Source organism: Theobroma cacao, chromosome 1 (assembly GCF_000208745.1).
Source record: "Theobroma cacao cultivar B97-61/B2 chromosome 1, Criollo_cocoa_genome_V2, whole genome shotgun sequence".
Classification (NCBI taxonomy): Eukaryota; Viridiplantae; Streptophyta; class Magnoliopsida; order Malvales; family Malvaceae; genus Theobroma; species Theobroma cacao.
In genome coordinates this window covers 10,684,929-10,691,012 of record NC_030850.1, presented here as the reverse complement: position 1 = coordinate 10,691,012, position 6,084 = coordinate 10,684,929, and positions in this window count along the sequence as shown.

The window sequence follows — 6,084 nt, the reverse complement described above, 5'->3', positions numbered from 1 at the left end:
ATATATATAATATAAATATTTCTTTTTTTTCTCTATTCTTTTCTTTTTTTTTTATTCTTCTCATTTGCTTATTATTATTACTATTTTTAAAAAAAAAACTAAATCTATTATTAGTTTTCTTACTATTTATTTACTTATTATATATTAATATATAGTATTATATATATTTCTCTAAACTATGCATCTTTACTATTATTTTTTTTATTATTACTATCATTATTTTTTGTTTTTTTTTGTTTATTTTGATTTTCTAACATTAAAATAAGCATTCATATTATATATATATATATATATTATATAATTATATATAAATAACCTTTCTTAATATGATTTAAATTATAACCAAAAAAAAAAATATGCGCACAAAAGAAATTGAGGTTGCACGCTGCCATCGCCTGCTCTCCCCAAGAAACCTCTGTTCTCTTGTGTCTCCCATGGAGGCAGATTCGTTAGGAGATTCTCTAGCAGTGAGTGGCTCTGAGAGGCTGAAATCAGATATCCAGGTAAGGGCGAAAAGACTTCGAGTTGGCATGGAGATCTTATCAAAAGAGATAACAGGGGATCTTGCTAACCATGAACAAAGAAGAATCGAAAATCCTTCTTATAGAAACATGTTATTGCAGGGAAATACTGTGAGAGTCTCCGAAGAGAGTCGTGTTGAAGTCGAAGGGGAAATATTTTAGGAAGATGTATCTGACAATGATTCCGATGATGCCTCTATCGGTCCCTGTATAAAGCTGTCGAAGGAAGAAAAACGCAGGATTCGGAAACCCTAGAGAAATACCTTTATAGTTAAACTCCTAGGACGTGATATCAACTACATATATCTATACAACAGTGTAAAGAAATTTGGAGTCTTGCTGGAGAATTTCAGGTGGTCGATCTAAACAACGAGTTTTATTGCTTTCGTTTGAGTGATAAATCTGACTACTTTCATGTTTTAAATGATGGCCCTTGGATCATTGCAAATCACTATCTAACTATTAGAAGATGGTCCTCGGGGTTTCGTTTAGAAGAAGCATCTATAGAATCTGTGGCAGCGTGGATACGTCTGCCAGGGATGCCGCTTGAATATTATGACCAGGAAGTTTTTACTACGATTAGACACTTAATAGGGAAACCGATAAAAATTGATCGAACTACTTACTATGCCCTAAGGGGTAAATTTGCTTGAATGTGTATTGAGTTAGATCTCCATAAGCCTTTAGTTTCTAAAATTTTCATTAGAGGAAGATGGCAGTTAGTAGAATATAAAGGGTTGAAAATGTTGTGCTTCCATTGTGAAAAATTTAGTCATAACTATGAAGGCTGCATTGTAAGATAGAAAGAATGGGAAGGCTTTTCAGAAGAGCAGGCTATCAAAATTACTGAGGACAAAAAGGTTACGAAAAAAGACCATGAATCCTCGAGGTTCAGGCCATGGATGGTAGCAAAAAAAACTAACAAGAGAAACAATAACTGAGTATATGGAGGCAACAAGGGTAAGTCCAAGGATATTATCCAATCTGAATCTTTTAAGATAGGGGCAAAGAAGGGCTCTCGCTTTTCTGTCTTTAAAGAAGAGGAAGAAAATCAGGAGGAAATGGAAGTCATTCCAGAGACAAATGAATAGCAAATGCCGAAACCTGCTGTCACTAAAACGAGCACCTATCGGACTTTGGAGACAGAAAGAAAAATACTAAAAAAAAAAACCTTCAAGAGATTGCTAATGTGTCTAATCGTGATAATACCTCAACAGAGGGAAAAGGCCTTGTTCGAGTCCCAAATAAGTCTGTTTCTTCAAATGTTAACAAGGGAGCTAAATCAATTTCTTCAGATCATACCAAAAAAAAAAATGAAGGCCAAAGATTGGAAAGATTGTCTCTACCAAACGATTTTCATGGGATACATAAAGATGATAGTTCCCTTGCAACAAAGGAAGGAGATCGGCCGGACCTGATACTGTGATCTGTTAATATTGATCAGATTGTCTTTCCTTCACAAGATAACAGAAGAAGGGACAAAAGCGTAGATGTTGGGATAAATGGAATGGCACGAGAAAAAAATGTTGATTTGATGGTGGACGAGGGTTCAAAGGAAGGATTAGATGCTCATAATGAAATTGCCATGGATACTGATTTAGTTGGGGTGGATAGCATGCGGATTTAATCTACTGGAAACTCTATGTTATCTAATGGAATGATTACCCTATATCTGTTTTTTAATTTATGTTGAATATCTTAAGTTGGAATATCAGAGGCATAGCTTCAAGGAGAGTAGTTAGAAATGTCAAAAATTTGATTCGTTTGCACAAACTGCATATTGTAGTTATTCTCGAACCAAGAATTGCAGATGTTAAAGCTAATAATGTTTACAGACGTATTAGTTTACCAAATTTCTTCCGAGTAGAAGCGGCAGGTTTTTCTGGTGGCATATGGATTTTATGGGACAGTAATTTGGTTTAGTTGGAAATTCTTGCACACTCGTCTCAACTGGTGCATACAATGATAAGTGGTTCGGATACGAATTGGTTATTAACTGTTGTATATGGTAGTCCAAAGTCCAAAGAAAGAAGCAGATTATGGCAATCTCTTTGCTTAGCTAGTAATATACATAACCTGCCTTGGTTGGTCTGTGGGGATTTTAATCAAGTGATGCTGCCATAAGAGAAAATGGGTAATAGAAGTGTGATTCCTAATCTTTGTAATCAAATGGTGGACTGCTTAAGTTACTGCAATCTCTCAACCCTCGAAACATCGGGTCCAACCTTTACTTGGTGGAATAAAAGAAGCGGAGCAGCTTTAACTAAAGTGAGATTAGATCGAGCAATAGCTAACGTAGGATGGCATGACTTATTCCCTATAGCACAAGCATTAACTCTCCCTCGCACTCACTCAGACCATCATCAATTGTTGATTCGATGCCAAGGATTAACTTTTAATGACTCAAATAATAAAAGGTTTAGATTTGAGAACTCTTGGATGTCACATCTAAATTTTGAAGAGTTTGTAAGAAGGAAGTGGTCCACTGATGGACACAATATGATGGAGACCTTGAATATTTTGGCTGTGAAGTTGACTAAATGGAAGTACGAAGTTTTTGGTGATATCTTTCAGAGGAAAAGGAGATTGCTATCTAGACTGAAAGGGATACAAAAATAACTTGAAAAGGGCCCAAATGATTTTTTACAAAATCTGGAGGTATCTTTGGTGGAAGATTATAATTTAGTATTATTCCAAGAGGAGCAGATGTGGCAACAGAAGATGAAAATGGATTGGATTAAATTTGGTGATGCTAACTTAAAGTTTTATCACGCTGTAGTCAAACGACGACAAAGGAAGAAGATGGTTTCAGCATTGCAAAGAGATGATGGGTCCTGATGCTATGACAGAGCAAAACTTCAATGTATGGCAGTATATTTTTATACTAATCTATACACTGATGATGGAGTCACTCAAACTCTACCTAATTACCCAAATTAGAGACTCAATGAAGAACAAATTCGTGAGTTATCTAAGCTAGTCAGTGATCAAGAGGTTAAAGAAGCTCTTTTTAGTATGAGGCCAAATAAAAGTCCAAGTGTTGATGGTTTTCCAGCAAGTTTTTACCAAAAGAATTGGTCTTGGGTAGGAGGAGATATCCAACAATTTGTACAGAATGCTTTTGCCACGGGTTCTTTTAATGCTGCTCTTAACCACACTTTGATAACCTTGATTTCTAAAGTGAAAAATCCAGAAAAACTCTCCCAGTTTAGACCAATAAGTTTATGCCCAATACCTATTAAGATCATTAGCAAAGTGCTAGTGGACAGAATTAAACCTTTGCTAGATCGGATCATAGGAAGGACTCAAAGCAGTTTTATTCCAGGAAGATAGGCTGCAGATAATATTATTGTTATGCAAGAGGCTATCCATACGATGCGAATAATGAAAAGAAAAGAAGGAGGTTTAGCTATCAAGATAGACTTAGAAAAAGCATATGATCGCATTAAATGGAAATTTCTAAAAGAAGTTTTGATCGAAATTGGCTTGCCCACTTCTTGGATTTCCTTAATGATGTATATTGTGGAATCGCCTACTTTTTCCATCATCTGGAATGGCTATCAAACCAATGAGTTCACTCCATCTAGAGGAATTAGACAAGGTGATCCCCTATCTCCATATCTCTTTATGTTATGTCTTGAAAAACTTTCGCATTTAATTGAACAAGAAGTGAGGTTGGGGAATTGGAAACTTTTGAAGTTTACTAAGAGTGGTTCTTTATTATCACATATTTACTTTGCGGACGATATCATGCTTTTTGGAGTAGCATCTAAATGTCAAATCCAAACTATGATAAGAGTAGTTGACAATTTTTGTGAAGCTTCTGGGCAAAAGATAAGCTTACAAAAGTCTAAGATGCTAGTGTCTTCAAATGTTGGGATGTCAAAAACCAGACTACTAAGTAGTATCGCTAAAATTCCTTTAACTAGGGATCTTGGTAAATATCTAGGCACACCAATGATACATGGAAGAATTACACGTGATACCTACTCTGAATTGCAAAGTAAGATTAAAAACAAATTGGAAAAATGGCAGAACAAACATCTTTCCAAGGTAGGCCGTATTTCCCTTGTTCAATCTGTGACTAGTACTATGGCCTCGTACTTGATGCAGACCACTTATTTACCTGAGTATGTGATACAGGAGATAGATCATCTGAACAGGAATTCTATTTGGGGACATGTAGGTGGGAGATGCAAATGTCATGCACTTCACTGGAGCAAGATTTGTTTATCAAAAGAACAAGGAGGTTTACAAGTCAGGGAGGCACGAAAAATGAATTTAGCTTTACTTGCAAAGCTGGGATGGCATATTTGGGCCAACAAAGATTGTTTCTGGGTCAAGTTAATCAACAAGAAGTATTTAAAAAGAAAAGATTTCATGGCTGTTAGAATGAAAAGCTCAGACTCCCATGTATGGCGAAGCATTCTTAAGAGCATAGATGTTCTCTCTAAAGGTTTAGGAATCATCATCAACAATGGACATAACGCTAAATTTTGGCTAGATTCGTGGCTAGATTGTGGCCCTCTTTATCAGCTGGCAATAAGGGAAATTTCAGACCACGAGGCTGAGCTTCCTGTAGCGAGTTATTGTAATGAGTATGGTGGTTGGGATTTTGATCAACTCTTACAAATCCTTCCTCATCATATAGTCTTGAGAATATTGGCAGTTCAAATTGATCCTTCAAGTGTCGAGGAAGATGTGGGTTATTGGAGATTAACAAGCAGTGGAATATTTTCAGTGAAAACTGCATATGATGTTCAAATGGAGAAGGAAACACCTACTGAAAGCTTCTGGGATCAACTATGGAGGCTACCAAGTCCAAGGAAAGTTCGTGTGTTTCTAAGGAGACTCATTCATGATTCCTTGCCCATTGCTATTGGTTAATTTCTAGAAACTTAGGATCCTCGACTACCTGTTTTAGATGCGGTGCTTGTATGGAAGACATTCTCCATGCTCTCAAGGATTGCATATCAGCAAAACCATTTTGGTCAAGTTGTGAAACTCGTGTTATTGAGGACGATTTCTTCTGTAGGAACTTAAAAAGCTGGATTTTGGATAACATATCTATTACGGTGAATTATGAAAGCCTCCATTGGAATATTTTCTTCATCCATGCTTTGTGGTTCTTGTGGTATTGGAGAAACTTAAACAAATTTGATGAATATTTTAGGTGGCCAAGTAACGGATGGCAGCAGGTATGGACAAGGGCTAAAGAGGCGTGGGATATTATGCATATACAGGAATAGAGATTAAAGAAAGAAAATTGTATCTCTTGGAAGCAGCTGAGAGACCCTTATGTAAAGATGAATGTGGATGGCAGTGCAAAAGGCCAACCGGGTTTGGCTGCTGCTGGTGGTATATTACGGGATGCAAATGGTAACTGGGTGGCAGGATTTATTTTCAAGTTTGGTATCGCCTTCTCACTCACTGCAGAACTGTGGGGCATTTATCATGGAGTAAAACTTTGTTGGGATAGGGGTTATAGAGATGTTTAGGGTGAATCTGATTCTCTTTTAGCATTACAGAAAATTGAACATAGCAATTTAGTGTTAGATCCAAA